This window comes from Pseudophryne corroboree, chromosome 7 (assembly GCF_028390025.1).
Source record: "Pseudophryne corroboree isolate aPseCor3 chromosome 7, aPseCor3.hap2, whole genome shotgun sequence".
Classification (NCBI taxonomy): domain Eukaryota; kingdom Metazoa; phylum Chordata; class Amphibia; order Anura; family Myobatrachidae; genus Pseudophryne; species Pseudophryne corroboree.
Window position 1 is genome coordinate 155824609 of NC_086450.1, and position 20568 is coordinate 155845176.

General features: G+C 41.2%; 1 long non-coding RNA gene across 2 annotated transcripts in view; it reads left to right on the forward strand.

Annotated features, from left to right (window-relative positions):
* Positions 1-17952, forward strand: part of LOC134943474 (uncharacterized) — a 76734-nt gene extending 58782 nt beyond the window's left edge. Inside the window, exons 3-5 of one of the 2 annotated variants that reach the window (XR_010181559.1) lie at positions 10430-10521; positions 16145-16247; positions 16605-17952. This is a non-coding gene — a long non-coding RNA (uncharacterized LOC134943474). The remainder of the gene's footprint in view (positions 1-10429; positions 10522-16144; positions 16248-16604) is intronic. The other variant, XR_010181560.1, reaches the window with a different exon arrangement.
* The last annotated feature ends 2616 nt before the right edge of the window (positions 17953-20568 follow it).

The following is a 20568-nucleotide window of genomic DNA, read 5'->3' on the forward strand; positions in this document are numbered from 1 at the left end:
TTTTACCCGCATGAGAGGAGAATCCTGGGGCGCACCAGTATGCTCTTACCAATTTGCACATTCCCTCCTTGCCTAGATGAGTCAACCCATGAGCTGCTTCAGCCAGACATGGAAGATATGCTCTGGGGGCCACTGGTTTACCATGTCCATCCGTCCAGAGCCCTGAGGACTCCTGGCCATATCCCTTTGCCTTCCAGACTGCTCTTTCCTGTGTGGAACACAAATTCTGCATCTCACACAACTTCTGTGTGTTGATGGTATTAAATACCATCAGTTGTGTGGTGTCTGTCTGTATGGGGGTAGCAGCTGCAAGCTTAGCTGCTTCGTCTGCTCGGCTGTTACCAAGTGACACTGGGTCTTGACTATATGTATGTGCTTTACATTTGATAACAGCCACTCTGTCGGGTTCCTGTATCGCTGTTAGAAGCCTTTTTATATAAGCTGCATGCGCTATCGGTGTACCAGCTGCCGTCATGAAATTTCTGAGGCGCCATAGGGCTCCGAAATCATGTACTACCCCGAAGGCGTATCTAGAATCGGTGTAGATATTGGCTGACTTACCCTTAGCCAATTCACATGCTCTGGTTAGGGCGACCAGTTCAGCAACCTGGGCTGAGTGAGGTGGACCTAGCGGTTCCGCTTCTATGGTGTCTTGGTCATCTACGACTGCGTATCCAGTACACAAGTCTCCCGAGTCTGACTGTCTATGACAACTACCGTCAGTGTAGAACGTGAGTTCTGCATCTTCCAGTGGATTGTCACTGATGTCAGGCCTTGCGGTAAAATTTTGGGTCAAATATTCCATACAATCATGTGCATCTTCCTTTGTATTAAATCCTCCTTCCCCATCACTCTCACCTTCCACCCTTTGTGTCTGACCAGGCACTCCTGGGAGAAATGTTGCAGGATTTAATGCGCTGCATCTCCTTATGGTGATGTTTACTGGGGCCATTAATGCCAATTCCCATCTTGTAAACCTTGCTGATGAGACGTGTCTGGTTTGGGCAGAATTCAATAAGGCAGATACTGCATGTGGTGTATGGATTGTGAGGTTGTGGCCTAGCACGACATCTTCGCTTTTTGTCACTAGCAATGCTAGCGCCGCAACGCTACGCAAGCATGTGGGGAGGGATCGCGCTACCGTGTCTAGCTGAGCGCTGTAGTATGCAACTGGCCTGCTGGCATCACCGTGTTTTTGGGTTAGTACACCTGCTGCGCAACCAGCACTTTCTGTTCCATATAGTTCAAAGGGTTTCCCATAGTCTGGCATACCTAGTGCTGGTGCCTGCGTTAGGCACTGTTTGAGTCTCTCAAATGCTGTTTCGGATTCGTCTGTATGCGAGATCCTATCAGGTTTGTTTGAGGAGACCATTTCCTGCAAAGGTAACGCCAATATGGAAAACCCTGGGATCCAATTACGGCAATACCCACACATCCCTAAAAACGTCCTGATCTGTTGCTGGGTTTGTGGCAGTGTCATGTCTCTAATGGCTTGGATTCTATCAGCGGTCAGGTGTCTCAGTCCTTGTGTTAGACAGTGTCCCAAATATTTTACCTTAGGTTGGCATAATTGCAACTTGTCTTTGGAAACCTTATGTCCTGTGTCTGAAAGATGAAACAGGAGCTGTTTCGTATCCTTCAGGGAAGCTTCCAGCGAATCTGAACACAGTAGTAAATCATCTACATACTGTATTAATACTGATCCACCCTCCGGTTGGAAAGACTGTAAACAATCATGCAAAGCCTGAGAAAATATACTTGGACTGTCTATGAAACCTTGGGGTAACCGAGTCCACGTGTATTGGACTCCTCTGTATGTGAATGCAAACAAATATTGGCTGTCAGGGTGCAGAGGTACCGAAAAGAATGCGGAGCAGAGGTCAATAACAGTGAAAAATTTGGCAGTGGGAGGAATTTGCATTAGGATGACAGCTGGATTTGGCACTACGGGGAACTGACTCTCAACTATTTTGTTAATCCCCCTTAGATCCTGCACTAGCCTGTAACCCCTCCCCCCACTCTTTTTAACAGGGAAGATGGGACTATTTGCTGTGCTGGACGTTCTTACTAGAATGCCCTGTTGTAGCAAGCGCTCTATTACTGGGAAAACTCCTAACTCCACCTCTGGCTTCAGAGGATACTGTGGGATTTTTGGAGCTATCCTACCATCTTTTACTTGTACAACTACTGGAGCTACGTTTGCCATTAATCCAGTGTCCTGTCCATCTTTTGTCCAAAGTGACTCTGGTATCTGAGATGTCATCTCTTCTATTTGGGATGGATTCCTATTTGTCATAATGGGATGTGACATTAATTTTGATGGGGAGTCTAACATGTCTCGTACTTCCTGAGCGTGATTCTCAGGAATGTCCAAGAATACACCTTCAGGAGTACAATAAATGACGCAACCCATTTTACATAGTAAGTCTCTTCCCAGGAGATTGGTTGGTGCCGATGCAGCTAGCAAAAACGAATGCTTGGTATGCAAAGGCCCTATTGTAATCTCGGCTGGTTTGCTAACAGGGTAGTGCTGGACTACTCCTGTTATTCCCATGGCTGGAACTGTCCTACCAGTGGTTCTCATGCCCACTGTCGAATTTATCACTGACTTGGCCGCCCCTGTGTCTACAAGAAAGTTTAAGGTTTTACCAGCTACATTGATTGCAATCTCTGGTTCACTTCCAAGACTGGCAATCAATTTCACTGGCTGCAGATTACAGGTATGGCCACACCCCTATTGGGTATGCTGACCTCCCTGAATCCTGTTGGCAGCAACTACTTGTGGGGGAGTTAGCTGGGAACTACCAGAGGCATGCCAATCTCTGTTCGGGGGGTATCTTTTTGTTTCCCCTGTATGTGGCTCAAAACTCCGCCTCTGTGGACCCTGATCCCAATGTCGTGTGTCGTGTCGTTGTCTAGGGGGTTGAAAAGATCTTTGTACACTCTTTGTTCTACAGTCTCGTGCATAGTGTCCCTGTTTGTTACAAGAAAAACATGTTATTACACTTGACTTACCCACAGGATTCGGTGGTACATACGCAGGCTGCCTTGTGGTCAGCGCCTGTATACTTACTGACATCAACTTATCACTTTGCGACTCCCTGTGTCTAGTGATGTTTCTGTCGTGATCAATAGCAGCCTCTCTCAATGTGGACACCGACAGACCTCGCCAACATGGTTGCGTGGTCTGAACCCTAGTCTTTAATGTTTCCTTTAAACCATCCATCAGTACAGATACTGCTACTTCTTGGTGGTTTGGGTTGGTCCTAATGTCTTCTATTCCAGTGTACTTTGCCATTTCTAATAGTGCCCGATGAAAATATTCTGTTGCCGTTTCGGACTCTTTTTGTCTAATGGAGAATATTTTGTTCCATTTAACAACGGCTGGGAAATACTCCTTTAGCTGTAAATTTATCCTTTTTACGTTATCTTTGTTGTACACATCTGAAAGTGGTACATCTTTATCTAGTCCACAATCAGCTAAGAATTGAACTGAGTCGACATTTGAAGGTAAACAAGCTCTTAGCAGTATCTGCCAATCCTTGTTGTTGGGTTCTACAGTGTTACCTAGATCCCTGATGTATTTTTGGCTAGCAACTAAGTCTTTCCTGGGGTCAGGAAATTCAGACACTATTGTTCTTAATTCCATTCGGGAAAATGGAGTGTACATGGCAATGTTCCTTATGGGAGTGGCTCCTGATACATCTGTTTTCCCATTGGGAACTGCTATTACTCTAACAGGGTTAACTCTAACAACCTCATTCTGTGTAGATTCTACAACTTGTGGTGAAATTGTTTCAGTATAATGCATGGTGCCGTACTTACCCGTTGACACGACCTCACCTATCCCTCCGCTAGGGGCTTTCGCTAATCTCGTGGGTGTTGCTGTGCCTACTGTGGTCTCTGCTATGGTGGCCGCTAGAGAGAGAGCTGAAATTGTTGCTGGATCGTCTTCTTGATCACACTCCTGAGGAAAGTTCAAAACAGGGTACAACTTGCACGGGTTAATACTTGCATGAGTTACTTGGTTAACATCATTAACATTTACAGGGTTACTAAGTGTTTGTGTTTTACAACCCAGTGCGTTTCTCTCCGTAACCAACTTCTCTCCTGCTATGTATGGTGGTGGCGGGGCTGTGGCTATCAGTTTCCTGACCGCCCCAGATCCCGCCGCCAGAGCCAAACCTCTCTGTATCTCACCTTCCTGTTGCCACAACTGTAAATAATCATGATGCTGAATTCGTCTCTTTGTTGATTTTATGAGACATATCCTCCTCCTTAAATTTTGTAACACTTCTGGACTGAAGCTACCTATTCTTGGGAATTTCTCCCTGTCTTGTACAGTCATTCTCTCCCATTCATCACATAAAACCTCTGTGTGACTTCCGTATTTTTCACACATGATGTATCTTGCCGACCCGACTGGTCGGTTCTCTGAATCAACCCGAACCGAGGTTGATCGCCCCCTACCTGAACAATTGGCCCCCATAATCTGCAGGTGTTGCTTACTACTCCTTTGATCTTTATATCACGGTCTTCAGCGAACCCTTACAGCAAACCAAATTATTCAAAATAGGCCGGCGGTGGCGGTTTACCGAGTACCCCACTCACTCGCCCACCTCGACCAATACGACCTGATCACACCGATATGGTGCTGGCGTACTCGATACAGGGCCCTACCAGAAACCTTCTGTTTACTGGAACATACGAGGGTTACCCGCAGGACACTTACTCTTTCCAGTAAAGGTGGGGTTGTTAGATAGTTCCTGAGTGACCAGCGAACTTCCCTTTAAAAATAAAAAATTACACAAATCACGTCAGAATGTACAAATAGCGTTTGTGACCACTTTACTCTAATGGTATTAGGTCAGATTACTAACTACTGCACACAATTACGTGCGGTACAATCGTTCAGTACATAAGCACTACCTGTTATGTACTGAGAGATCAATGGAATCGAAAATTGCGGCTGCGAATTCCTTCAGCCAGAGCTTCCAATGGCCTATATGGGTTTTAGCACCAACCCCCGGGGTTGTGCTTCTTGTACCTTTATAGCGGACCTTCTTTGTCTCCTTATGACCTCCTGGTCTTGTTCTGTACGACCTCCTGGTCTGACCTCCTGGTCTTGTATACTGGTCCGCTATACTCTAATGCTCATATTTTATTTAACCAAGGATGCCTCCTTAGCCACCGTATATGTCACTTACACGTATGTCCTACCCGATTTCTTTTTGGTTCAACCTCTAAGTTATATAAACTTATGTAATAAAAACACACTCACTCAACACATGTACACTTTCGTTTCTATATCTATTTCTGCGCAGAAATTTTCTTTAGCCCAGCTGTGTTACCAATTAGGAGCAGGATCTGTTAAACTAAATTTCAAATTTTCCAAAAATAGATTTGCGTTATTTACCGCATCGCGTTATCTACCGCTGTGCGTTACTTATCGCCTTATCACAACTTGAGCTACGTGGGCGTAACCGGACGCTACGTTGCGTAATGTACGCTGCGTGCGTCTGCCTTTGGATTGCGTACGCTAGTCTTTGTTAGAGACACGTGTACGCAAAACAAAAGATCCACCGTAACACAATTTCTACTTTTATCAATGTGGATGATCCCTGATCATCTACCGCACACCACACTGACTGCCTTATCTCCCAGACAAGCCGTGTGTTGGTCTATACTTTTAACTATTACCTCTATTCTTAAACTATGAAATAACAGCAAGTCTCTTTTAGTACTTTCTATCAACTATAAAAATTGGCAAACAGGAATAGTGATATACGAAATTGAAAAAGAAATGCAGATATATATGTATGCGTGCGTGTATACGCAAGACAGAAGAGAAATAAACAGTTTTAAAAGACACAAGCGTTTTGTTCTTACTTCCGGTTCCCGGATTCCTTCAGCACTCTTTATCTAAGTGAAGCAGACGCTTATCCCGTCAGCACTGCGAGACAACCTCCCACCCTTTGCTGGGGGATAATGTCTGCTGATCTACCTAGTGCAGATATGAGAAGGACAGGACGAGTCCCCCAATTGACAATGCTAAATTCCTTTGTCGTATAAACAACCCTTAATGAAGTCTAAGAACACAGTACGCTGTTTACTTAAGAAGTACCGTAAGGGTACGCTAGTTGCGTAACGATCGCTTAGCCGTAGGCGAGACGCTCAAGCGTCACGTTCGCTCACGGCCCAGTGATCACAGGACAGCACGTTATTGGTGATGACTAGAGTAATGATTCGCTATGGCGTAGCGGACGCTCGAGACCACGAGGAGATCACCAGCGGCGCAGACGCTCACAACGCTATACCTTTATGTCTAAACCTTTTATCAATGTAATACACAGAATACCTTAATGTGAATACAGGGTGTAAGTGCAACCTTGTGTAACCTGACTAACTACAAAGCTGCTTGAGCGTCACCGACGCTCAAGTGAACACTTAAAACTATAGGAAATACACGGATACTGGATTAGGGTCCAAAGCCTATTATCTGTATTATAACTATTATACTTGCAAAAAGAATCACAGTACAAATGATACACTACAATATAACAGAGACTTCCTAACCGAATAACTATACAAGAAATACAATACAATACTATGCTGATCTAATACAATACAATATTAGTCAATGGGAGATACGAGAGAAAGAGAAGGGAGAGAGAGAGAGATTGGCTCACAGTAAGACAATATGATTACGGAGAAAAACTTACGCACAAAGGGTATGATCGCATGCGCCTCTGGACATCCAGCTTCCCGATTATCAGCAATGAGAACCGTTTGATGAGAAGTGAAGGCTGGATGCCACAGGCCCGTCTTTTATGCTACTCACACAATGCAATCTAATGGTCCCTACAACCTCATTGTCCATTGGACGCAGGAATTCGGCTTTGCATTATAACAAAAGGTCATAGGGTGATTCATACAGGTGAGCTGTGACGATTTCAAACAGCTCGGGTGGGTGGGAAACTAGGTTTCCCGCCGCATACCTGAGTATGAGTAAATAATAGAAATGGACATAAACTTCTTATGTCCATAACTATCCGCACGAGCGATTAATACGCTCCAAACCAACACCGGAATATTGTTAATTAAAATACTCTTCCGATGGGTACCAAACACTGCTGTATGATTCCTGTTAGACCCCTAGCACAATACAAAGAGGGATTCCTCCGTTCAGGGACATTCCATATTAACCAAACTTTCAGAATCTATCAAAGGGACCATGGTCTACAAACTACATTAATTGTGGAAATATGTAACGATTGGGTCGCACGCTACGACTACATACTCTTTACCGTAAATACGCATACCGATGCGAGCGGGTGCACGCATCAGCGGGTATGCGCTATCACGGGAAAGCGCACGCATGCGCAGCGCGGACCAGCGTGAGGTGCAAATATGGCAGCGTGTATAGGGATATTTTTCTGACTTTGACAGATTACAGAGGTGTGCTGAGCTGTTTGTAACCAATTTTGTTCAATAAACCACAGTTATTTTTTCATCTACCACCGTGCCTGAGTGATTTGAAACCCGGTATCTTCACACATGCCTTTAGTCGCTTTGTGTGGCTAAACACAGAGCTGTCAGTTGCATTAAATACTTATGAGTATCTGATCAAAGCAACAATTGAATAGCTCTGATAGATGCCCATTTATTTAGATGGCCAGCAGGGGGCATGCGCCACACTTGAATCGTCCCCATAATGCTCAGAAATAAGTGCATTTAATCCTTCCCCTAAGTTTTTTATTTTCTGTGTAATGCAGGCCTCATTTTTTAATGCTATCTTTAACTTCTTCATAATTTAAATCCACTTACTTTACAGTAAAAAGCTAACAACATTTGCAATCAAATGCATTGCTACTATATTCAACATTCAATCTCAATTATATTTGGCAACACACCAGTTCAGTTTTCTCTATTTTGCAGTGTTTTGTGACAATTTAACAAGGCTGACAGTTATAGCAACACAATTTCTGCAAGAACCTTTAACACAATACCAACTGAGAAACAAGACTGCTACAATCAATACATCTCTTAATGTATTGTCTCTGGTTTCTGTCCATCTCATTCCAGAGAACTTTCTCTTTGAGCGTTGGACATTTACAACTTTATTGATGTGAGGTAAATTGCAGATCTACGGGTTGCATGATTGAATTTGAAGATACATTGTAGAATGTTTAAAATGAGGAGAATCAGAGTAAACCAATGCAAGGAAGAAATTGCCAGTGATACAAATGTAATGTCCCTACAGGCAAAATTATGCACACAAATCATAAATGAAATATTAGATACAGTTTATAATATTAATATTTAAATATTGCAACTTCTGCTTTGCTTTTATGTTTGCAGCAGTCTAATTTGGCAGTAATGTTGACCTTTAAACCACTAACTGTCTTCCTAATTATGTTAAGTGTTGCTTGAATTTTTTTTAATTTTCATTATTTCATTAAATTAATGACAGTAGTCAGACCAATGGATTAAGTCAGCTTGTAACTCAACTCAAAACCACATTATTTGTAAGTGTATTTTCTGACCATAGTTTTATTTCTTTCATCATAATCCTTGGCTCTATTTTAATTAGTCCCACTTTAAATATTTTTTAGTTTTAAATAAGGTTGTAATTGACATACAGTACTGTACGTCAGTGATCATGACTGTTTATTGCAAGTAGGCATGGCCGGTTCTAGACCTTGTGGTGCCCAGGGCGGAAGTTTCCTTTGGCGCGCCCCCGCCCCCCAGGCGGTGAAACAGGGTTAGTGCGCGCCATAGGCGCGCATGAAAAATGGGAGCGTGGCTTCAAAGGAAAGGGACGTGGTCAGTTTTGCCCCCTGTAGAGCTGTGCACCCTGTAGAGCTGTGCCACAGTAGCTGTTGTGCCCCCTGCAGCTGTGCCCCCAGTAGCTGTTATGCCCCCTGCAGCTGTGCCCCCAGTAGTTGTTCCCCCCGCAGCTGTTGTGCCTCCTGCAGCTGTGCCCCTGGTAGCTGTTATGCCCCCTGCAGCTGTGCCCCCAGTAGTTGTGCCCCCTGCAGCTGTGCCCCTAGTAGTTGTGCCCCCTGCAGCTGTGCCCCAGTAGCTGTTATGCCCACAGTAGTTGTGCTCCCAGTAGTTGTGCACCCTGTAGCTTTTATGCCCCCTGCAGCTGTGCCCCCAGTAGTTGTGCCCCCTGCAGCTGTGCCCCTATTAGTTGTGCCCCCAGTAGTTGTGCCCCCTGCAGCTGTGCCCCCCTTAGTGTGCCCCCTGCAGCTGTGCTCCCTTTAGTTGTGGCCCCAGAAGTTGTGCCCCCTTAGTGTGCCCCCTGCAGCTGTGCCCCCATTAGTTGTGGCCACCAGTTGCTGTGCACCAATTTAAAAAAATAATACTTACCAGCCCCATTCCTGCTTCCCGACCACTTCACTACATCTCCGCCGCCGCTCCTCTGATCTATGGGAGAGACGTCATGACGTCTCTCTCATAGCACTGCACAGAAAGGTCCTCCCCGCGAAGGGAATCTAGACGCTACTGCATCTAGATTCCCTTCGCGGAGAGGATCTTTTCATAACCGCTGCCGCCATCCTAGTTAGTAGCGGCTCTTGCCACGGCGGTGGCGCCCCCGGGACAGCGGCACTCCGGGCAAAAGTACTGCTTGCCCGTGGCAAGAGCAGCTACTGCAAGTAGGCCCTTATAATTGTGAGATCAGGATAGGGATGCCCTTTCCTGGGGTAGATGGGGACTTCCAAACACACAGCGTCCAGGAAACAGTACGCCTGTCCAGGGTTTTCGTGCAATCTTGCCGAAGCTAGTTTTATTGTACAGTACAGAAAATATAAAACATAAAAATAAATCCTAACCTATCTGGGCACTGACTAAACAATACATATTCCCTTTCCCAGAGCTGTAGGACCTAATGTCTACCACAAACACAGGCACATGCTCAGTACTCACGGTCAGTAAATCACAGTGTCTTATAACAAGCCTGCTGCTTGTTTCCCTTATATCAGCCTCTTACAGGTGCAGATACTAATTAGCCTGCTCTTAGGCTGAAGACCCGAATTGGGGCGTAATGGATGGCATCTGTCCTCTCTCTTCATCTATACCCCCAGGAACCTTTAACCAGCTTTTACTAAAGCCTAAATACTAACCAAGTCTGTTTTGCAGAAACCGACACTTTCCTGGGGGTTTAAATCATCAGGTCAGAAATTCGGGACAAACATATCTCCCATTTATAACTTTATCAGTGCTTTTATCACAACTGTACATGAAAAACTGACATGAGATTAGATGATACCAAACCACATATAACTACTGCAGATCCTCAGCTAGATTATATTTGATAATAATAAACAAAGTACAACTACATTGTTGAAAATAATTAGAAACAAAATGAGTGGGAATAGCCAGGACATTGAAAACATAATTTATGAAATACTATATATTGTAGGAGGAAAACCAAAGTTCTATGGGGCTAAAATGGAAGCCAATCATGGACCGTTACTGATTTTGAGGCTTGTCAAAACCAAATGGGACAGTACAGTAAGTTTATAAAAGTTTTTTTTTAATTATGTAAAGGTTTATTACCTTACCATGTCATTTATTTGCAGTATGTACAAGCTGTTCTATCTGTTCTTTGCATGGAAGTTTTTGAATTTCACAGTTGTACATATACATGAGTGTTAATAATTTGGTAAATCTATAGATATGTAAATTTGACATGTGTTAATGTAAGTACAGTAAATATCAATCCATGGTTCTTGGCGTTACCTGAGGAGCACCCGTAGTAGATACGTTAAAAATGGCCAGGACCATTTTAGTACTTTATTAAATTCTACATACTAGAGGTGCAATCCAAATTTGTATCCCATTGTCATAATAAGTGCATTATTGTTCATGTGTTGCAAGCCACGGTAATGACGTCATTATGACAACCCCCTTTTCATCCCCTTAGGGCAAGTTTATTAAAATTCTGATTACGTAGTTTTCCTATTTCCCACTTGAAGATTACTGATGTTAAATTTCAGCTTCCTAACATTTGGGGATTTGGCTCTCCCATTTTCTCTCCCTGACACCCTCTTTCTTTCCCACTACCTCCCCCTCCCTCTCACTGTCTCTCTCTCTTCTCTCTCTCCCTGACATGCTTTTTCTCTCTTGCTCCCCTTCTCTCTCCCTGTCTCACTCCTCTGACACCATGTCTTTCTTCCTCTCTTGCTCCCCTCTCTCCCCCTCTCTTTCCCTGACACCCTGTGTCTCTCTTGCGCTCTACCTGGCACCCTCTCTTTCTCTCCCCCCAACTCTCTTTTGTGCCACTTTCTCTCTCCCCTCTCTCTTTCTCTAATTGATACCCTCTATCTTTCCTTTCTCTCTCATTCTCTTTCCCTGACACTCTCTCTCTCTACTACACCCTCTTGCCCTGACATGCCTCTTTCTCCCTTTTCTCTCTCCCTCTCTTTCTCATGCCTCTCTCTTTTCCTGACATCCTCAATCTCCTTCTCTCTCACTCCTCTCTCTCCCTGACACCCTTTGTCTCTTACACCCTCTTTCTCTCAATCCTCTCTTTCTCCGTGATACCATCTCTTGCTAGTGTCACCCCTCTACCCCTCCCTCCGCTTTCTCTCTCTCTCTCCCTGATAGTCTTTTTGTCTCTCACTCCACTCTCTCTTCTGCTCCCCTAAGGCATAGTAATGACAGCGGCGGGGGCAGAGTCAATTTTATTGGTGGGGCCCCAATACCCTTTTTGCCCCAGGGCGCCACTATCCTTAATTTGGCCCTGTGGCCTCCAATTCTGGAAGTGTCATCAATCACTTTACTACAAACACATTGCAGGGATGTGCACTTGCTGGGGCCAATGTGCCTGGATGTGATTATTGATTATTCATACATCCAGACAATCCTCAATTTCATATTGCCACAATAAGCTGTGAAAAGAAATGATGTTTGGAAAAAAATCCCAATAATTAATAAATATGCTTTAAATAAACAATCTTCATCTGCATGAACATTTGTCCTGACCCACTTAACTCACAATACAAAGAGAATACCACATGAGTACACACCAGATACTGTATACAGTATGTTGAATATGTGATCCATTGGTTCCTATGTCAAGTGCCATGCTACATGTGTGGACATGTGTTGATAGCACATCAAGCATGGCATAAATATCATAATATATTTACACAACAATATTTTACATGTAGTAAAAAATGCAAATTGCGTAATGCACAAGTACAGAGTAGATTCAAGCAAGACAAGTAGCATGATCAAGAACTCATCACATGGTGTCTAAGGGCTCGTTTCAGACCTGATTGCATCTCTGCAAATTTGCAGTCGCCACCCAAACAGAGTGAGTACCTACCACATGCAAGTCTGCATCCACCGTACGAAAAGCTTTGCATACGCCGGTCAGCTACAAATCTGTTCGCAACTCACTCACCATCAAATGATTTTTCCAGGCTGTTTGGGGCTGGAACTGATGTCACACACCATCCCTAAAAACACTTGGAAACACCTGCATTTTTACGGACACTCCCAGAAAATGTCCAGTTAAAACCCCAAAAACGTCCGCTTCCTGTCAATCAACTTGCGTACACCTAGCGATCAAAAAAGACGCAGAATTCTTTTGCAGTTTGGCCTTATGATGCACATGGCGATCCATATGCATGCACAATCAATTGATAATCAGCCGCCCTGAGAAATGCACAACTGCGATCGGGTCTGAATCGGGCCCTAGGTTACACCATCCATGAGTAAGTCCCATTATTACTGGAGAGCTGTGGGGTAAATAGGATTACTGTGCTTTGGTCAAATAATTTGCTTTCTTGGTCGCCGTATCACTCTGAATGTTTAACTTCAAAATGCTTAATTGCTAAACAACATAATTGAGCAAATGGAAATCAAAATGTTTTACCATTAATTACTTTCAGGAGTTAGACAAAGGATGAGATACAGCGTAGAGACATTTTGAAAGAAACATTTAAAAATCTGAATTCACAAGGTGTAATGAGAAATATAGCAGATTTGTCTCCAAATTCAGGTCTCTAAAAAGGTGCATTAAGGCATATTATTATCATATCTTAAAATATTACTATACACATCAGTAGCGGATCTTGCTACAGGCACACAGGATTTTTGCCCGGGGCTCTGCCTTCCAGAAGGCGCCGGCGCCATCCGGAGTGCGCCGCTGCCGTGGCAAGATCCGCTACTGGTGGTGCCCCCACCCCCATGCCAGTACTGCTGTGCGGTGCGCGATGAAGTCATCGCGCATCGCACTGCATTGTGAGAGCGGCACTTAGACACTAGGGGTCATGATTGACCTCTAGTGTCTATAGATCAGAGGAGCGGCGTCAGCGGCCCGAGACGGAGGGCAGAAGCGGTCGGGAATCAGGAGCGGGGATGGTAAGTATTCAATTTTTTTTTAAAGCGGCACAAACAGGAGCAATACTACTGGGGACACAAATGGGGGCAATACTAATGGGGGCACAAACGGGGGCAATACATCCCTATTTTTGCCCGGGGCGCCACAAGGGCTAGAACCGGCCCTGATACACATCATCAGACTTGCTCTCTGTAAATACTTCACCATATTTTTACTCACCTAATTAAATGTGGGATTTTTTTTTAGAATTTGGTAGTTGTTTTGTCAACTTTGCATATAACATGAAAGAAAGGCTGCAAATATTTATAGCTGTCACAAATGTTTCACTCTGGCAATTACTCAGCCTTTCTTGTGATTGATTTGTATTTTCGATATGTTGTTGAGCTCAGTTAATGCTTTTAAATATTAATTTGCATTATTGTAGCTAATTGCACTAGTGTCAAAAATGGGTTAACAAAGTAATTTATAAAACAGTTTAGCTTTAGTAAGATTTGTAACAGGCAGTTTGTAATTCTTCTGGCGAGGTTACAAATGATTGGCTTCTGGTATATGAGACTGTTATAGAGGCTAATGGCATACTAAAAATTGTCTCTTTCATGTACAAATTAATTGAATTCTTATGCAATCCACATCCGCCTGTCTTGCTTCACATTGAATATAGAAGCTTTTAGAAAAAGTACAAGGCACAAATCCATTTTTTCCATATTATTCTGCGTGCCCTTTCAATTTTTCATTGCTGAAGTAAGACACAGTCATAATCTTGTAAACAAGTAAATATATTAAAATGAGACGATCCATGAGACAAAGCAAAAATGGAATTACTTATTTGTTGGAGATGTGTTTTCAGTACTAAAAGAGGAAATATGCAATATATGTTGTATTCCAGCTCAGTAAAGGCTACATTTCAAAGGTATCAAGAGCTCATTTACAGTTAAAAGTGCATTTGTTTCCAGACTGCGGAGGGGGGGATTCAATTGTCAGTAAATTCCTTTGCCTAGCCGAATCAGCATGGCACCCACTGCACTTTACAACAGTGGGATCTTACACAAACGTGTTTGGCAAAGGGTACAAGACAGGGTGCTGTTGCCGGCGTTTAAACACTGCAGCAATAGTAAGTTGCACCCTTCGCTGGAATTTAATTCCTCCCTGTATATGTATTTCCAAAATATGCACAAGCACCAAAAATGCATGTGCCCATATATACAGGGTGATTCAAAAGTCGCAGTACACCCTTTTGTTTCAAAAACTGTGCAGGAAATGGGAAAACTGAATTTTCCAGTAAGGCATGGGAGAGGTGGGCTATCTTTTATGGTATGTACTGGACATGAGCGCCATCTTGAAATTGGCCATCTTGAATCTAAGTCCATTTTTTCAAATGGAATGTGGGTCGTGTAACATGTCACACAATATCAGAATTTGCTGAAAAGTTTATTGCTGCAAACAGATTTGAAATAGCAGTTGTTTCAAAAGTTACAACACTTTTTTTGTTGCAGGTAACTGAAGATGGCTTTGACAAAAGAGGAGAGGGTTTAGGTCATTTTGATGTCTGGAGAACAAAGTTTCTGTGTCATAGCTGCAGATTTTTACAACTGGCACCCATAAAGACCTTCAATTTCACATAACACTGTCAGGTGCCTAATTTCCAAATTCCGAGAAACTGGGACTGTGGCTGACAAGTCACAGAATGGTCGTCCAAAAAGTGCTACTGACGAGACAACCTCAACAATGGTTTTGGCATCCTTCATGAAAAGCCCACACCGGAGCACAACGCCCACACATTAAATGACTGCCCTTTATGGAGAACAGCTTAGCCTGTATATCCAACAAAAAAAGTGTTGTAACTTTTGAAACATAACTGCTATTTCAAAACTGTTTGCAGCAATAATCTTTTCAGTAAATTCTGATGTTGTTTGATATGTTACACGACCCCCTTTCCATTTGAAAAAAAAAAAGATTTATATACCCTAAAATATAGCCCACATCACCCATATCTTACTGGAGTATTCAGTTTTCTAATTTCCTGCACAGTTTTTGAAACAAAAGGGTGTACTTCGACTTTTGAATCACCCTGTAGTTTTTGCAGTAACATTTACGTGCATCTCCTTTTCCATTGGGAAACAGAGATGGACAGTTGCAGGTAAGCCCAGGCTTTGTAGTATAAGGACATGTTTATTTAAACTTATATGAATACACATCTAAAGATACTGCACATCTTTTAGGAAGTTCATCTCTTGTGGGCATTTGAGGGTTGGTATACAACATGCACAGGGCCAGAGCTACCCTTAGGCAGCCACCTAAAACTAAAATGAAGGATGTCTCTGACAGGAGTTGAAAATTAATAGAGCTGCATATAAACTGCACCCAAATCACCTGGTTTACCAACAATAATAATAATAAAAGTAAGCATACACCAAAGAATTCACGACTGGCTAGCAATGCACTAAGTTGCTGTTAACTTCTCCAAGCCAGTATCATTGAGAAACTGAGCATTGCTCAGCTGATATGTTGATATTTTTTGTTAAGATACTGTATGAAAAACATTTTGGTGATAGAAAAGAAAAAACTTGATAATATTATAATCAACAACTGCATATACATATCATTATAATAGATGGCATGTATATGCAGTTACTGTAGGTTGGCAATAGCATGTTGTTTCAATTTACACCAGCCCTAACTAATTAACCCTCATCACTGAAATATTGTATCCCTCTTTTCATATTTAATAAAATGTAATGACAATGTCGCTGATTTTCCATTGTTTTTTTTCTTTCACTCATACAGTACTTGTCACACCTGATCAGATCCGTACCAGTATTACCAGGAAACAAGGCATTAAAAAAGTTTTTGGCGGTAGAAATTGCAAAACCTTGATGATATTATACAGGTGAAACTCAAAAATTAGAATATCGTGCAAAACTTCATTTATTTCAGTAATTCAACTTAAAAGGTGAAACTAATATATTATATAGACTCTTTACATGCAAAGTGAAATAGTTCAAGCCTTTATTTGTTATAATTTTGATGATTGTGGCTTACAGCTTAAGAAAACCCCAAATTCAAAATCTCAGAAAATTAGCATATTACATAAAATCAATTAAATAAAGGATTTTAAATACAGAAATGTCGGCCCTCTGAAAAGGGTGCACAAAACATTGCACCAGCCCTGAATGTGCAGTAATGATGATGACTACTAGCAGCACTATCTAGTCACCTTTCTGCAACTACTGTTATCTTAATGTAGGTGGAGGGCTGCAGAAAGTCCTCTTTGTATTTCTGGTACCCTCTGTCATAAGCTTCAAAGCGAGTGGTGAGAGATATGAATAATGAGCGCAACTCATTGATAACACAGAGTTTGTGATTCAGCTGGGAAGGATCTGGCCGTACAAATGCAAACTCTTTACAACTCATCACAACTGGACCCCATCAAGATCAGAGAAGCTGAAGGACAGGTAAAATTACAGGTAGGATAGGAATGATATTTGTAAACTCTACATTTATTGCCCTACTTAAAATACACAATTGTGTTTTCTTTTTAAAGAGTAGTTCCTTGCCTAACACAATCCACCAATAGTCCAGTTAGTCTAATTTCTATTCCAGCAGGCTCTCTATGGAAGTCATTACATATAGCTCCAGGTTGAATAATACTGTTCAAGGTGTGTACTCAAAGGTAGGATATGAGTTTATAGCTCAAACTGTAGCTACAGTAAATTGCGGGAGTATGATGGGATGAGTATGACCAGTAATATAGCGCACAATGCTATGTATTCTAACATATTTCTTGGTTGGGAAGTCATCAGCTCTTTTACAAAGTCTAATAATTCATTTTATGCAAATGTCTTTTTTGTAAAATTTCTAAAACAGTCTTTAAATCTAGAACACAAATGATCCCAGTTGACCGTATTTTCCCTACAGCAATGACATTTTTTTGTCTTTCATAAACCAAGGGAAATTAATAGGTTTAATTTTTTAGATCAGCAGAGATACTCTTGCTCTCTGAGGAACCCTCAGCCATCAGCCACTAAAGACAATGATCCTTATAAAGAAATTGTGTCTAATTAACACCACTGAAGATTTGGAAGTTACCGAAAGAACCATGAGCATCCTCTACCATCTCTGGTCGACCTATTCTATGCATCTGTAGTTTTTTGTATTAATAATAATTTCTGTTCTGCAAAGAAGGGAGTAAACACATGTTATTTTGTTTGCATTTCTCATAAATCATACATTTATTACACATTACTTTTGTGATCTGAAACACTTGGTTCAGTGTGTGTCAGAGAAAAGGAAGATATCTTGTAAATCAGCGAGGAACTGCTATTCGTATGATCTGGAATTTGCATTTAGGCAAAAATTATAATACTTTGCAGTTTGCTTTTTACAATACAATTTTTTTAAATGGAGGGCAAGTGTATTACAGCATCAATTGCTTTCTTACTTCTATATTTTTGCCATTTCTGTTTTTATATATCCATCATTAAAGTATGATAAAACAAGAAAGAAGGAAAGAAAGAAAGAAAGAAAGAAAGAAAGAAAGAAAGAAAGAAAGAAGTAAAATTAAACACCAACAGTTATTACCATAAAATCAAAATAAAAGTCTACTGAATTTTTAATGATATTTTTCTCATTTATAAATCTTTGGACACATTAGTGGCCAATGGGGGTAATTCCAAGTTGATCGCAGCAGGAATTTTGTTAGCAGTTGGGCAAAACCATGTGCACTGCAGGGGAGGCAGATATAACATGTGCAGAAAGAGTTAGATTTGGGTGGGTTATTTTATTTCTGTGCAGGGTAAATACTGGCTGCTTTATTTTTACACTGCAAATTAGATTTCAGATTGAACACACCACACCCAAATCTAACTCTCTCTGCACATGTTAAATCTGCCTCCCCCTGCAGTGCACATGGTTTTGAACAACTGTTAACAAAATTCCTGCTGCAATCAACTTGGAATTACCCCCAATGTGAATTATATTGCAATGTTTGAGAATATTCTAGAACGTTGCCACTGAGATTAAAGCTCCCTTTTTAAGACATAATTGGTTATACAGCTTTCCAGTGCATCTTGAATACTTTTATCTTCTTGAAACTACATTCACATATCATAATGATCTGTACATTGAATTGGGATGAAGGTTGTGTAAAAACAGCACAGAAGTACATTTTACAAAGCCCATCACTTATAATTATTCTATGTATTACAGCATTTTGGAATAACTCCATGTACCTGAAATAGAAGTTCCTCTTGAATTGCCTGTTGGAAACTTGTGAATAACTGTCCTATGTTAACAACATACGTAACAATGGAAACAAACTGTATGGACTATCAACATGACTACAAATGTGCTAAGGAAGGTCAGTTACAACCTTTCAAATGGCGTCAGCAGGTTTATAATGCTCCACTTGTTTATAAGTTGGCAAACATTGCTCACATTAAACTATTTGATAATAGATTTTAAATCTCTCGTTTTTTGTTGGCAGGATTGCATTAAAATAAAAGTGGGCCCCAGGGTAAGATAAACTAATAGATTCCAAGGCAAATGGGAAAAATGCCCAAAATGCTAGTAGCCTTTGAATGAAATACAAATACTGTAATACATATTTTTGGTTTCTAAAAACCCTTCACACTTTAATTATGGACAATTAAAGTGTTTATTTTTATTAAGATAGATACTGTGTATAGATAGATAGATAGATAGATAGATAGATAGATAGATAGATAGACAGATAAAGATCAGTTCAGCCAATCACTGCAGCCTTTCCTCCCCTCTGGTTACTGCATCGCACTCCAGAATCCAAGTATTCTTCTGTGTTGCCTCCCACCATTGGAGTGGTCTCGCTCATTCCATCAGGCTATTCTCCAAGCCTGCGGTGTTTCAAGTGGGCACTGAAAATCCACCTATTCATAAACAGTTATCTGTCCACCACATACAAGTGTCAAATTAAGTAGGTGTAGTGCTATGTATTATACTGTTTATCCTGCACAGTCTTATTGTCTTGGCCTCTGTACACTGCTGTGAACCACTTGTGGCTCCATATAAGTAAAGTTTATTAAGAATACTAATAATAATCATAATAATAATAATCATAATGATAGATAGATAGATAGATAGACAGACAGACAGACAGACAGACAGACAGACAGACAGAAAGATAGATAGATAGATAGATAGATAGATAGATAGATAGATAGATAGATAGATAGATAGATAGATAGATAGATAGATAATACGAGATAATTTAACAGGTACTGTCTAGGTTGCCATAGTAACATTACAATGTTGAAGTTTAAAACAAGGACACATCAGGAAACAGGAATAAGACAGACAGATCATTTAGATGTTTGTGAAGGGCTGTAAATAAAACGTCTAATAAGTCAGACTATGTGAAATCTTTTCCTAAGAGTGGAAAATCATGACCTGTCAGGCTTGTGAGATGTACTAAATAATAGAAACATATGAGGGTGAATTACAGGATAAAGAGACAATGCTCACTGTACAGATAAATATGATATCTAGTCATGTGTCATATAGCTCACACATGACAGTCCTAAAATTAAGATCACTAGAAAAGCAGCAGTAGGTAGAAGTGTTTGAAGGATTGGTCTACCTTGTATCCGTTACACTATAGACAGTACAGCAAGATGAAAGTGTGTAGCGCTATTAGGGCTACATGTCATCTGAGTCACTAGAGTAGTGGATGAAGCCACTCTGCTCACAGAATTGTAACATTTGAGTGGAAATAAAATGTCACCATGCAATTGCATTATTTAAAACTTACATAGTGAGTAAGGATGAAATATTAATCCATTGAAACCAAATATTTAGCATGACTACTGAGGAATGCCAGACTGCTGGGAGAGCTAGAGTTTTAAAAGCCAAACACATCTCCAGATTATGTATCAGAAAAACGCATGAAAATGTAACCCCGATAAAATTTGGAAACTAATAAATTACAATGGTAAACCATTTCTGTAGAATTATGTCTCTAAAAAATTAATGTCAAAATTTGTGCAGTTGATGTACTTCTTTCTCTGTATCCCAAGTGACACCTGGGGCTTTATTTCGAAATGTTCTGTAACATCAATATTTTCTTGTCTGTAATGGCTTGTGTGACATTTCTCCAATAAAAATAATTCTTTAAAAAAAAAAGTTTTGCAATAGTAATAATCATAATACTACTACTACAAATAATAATAATTGTATTA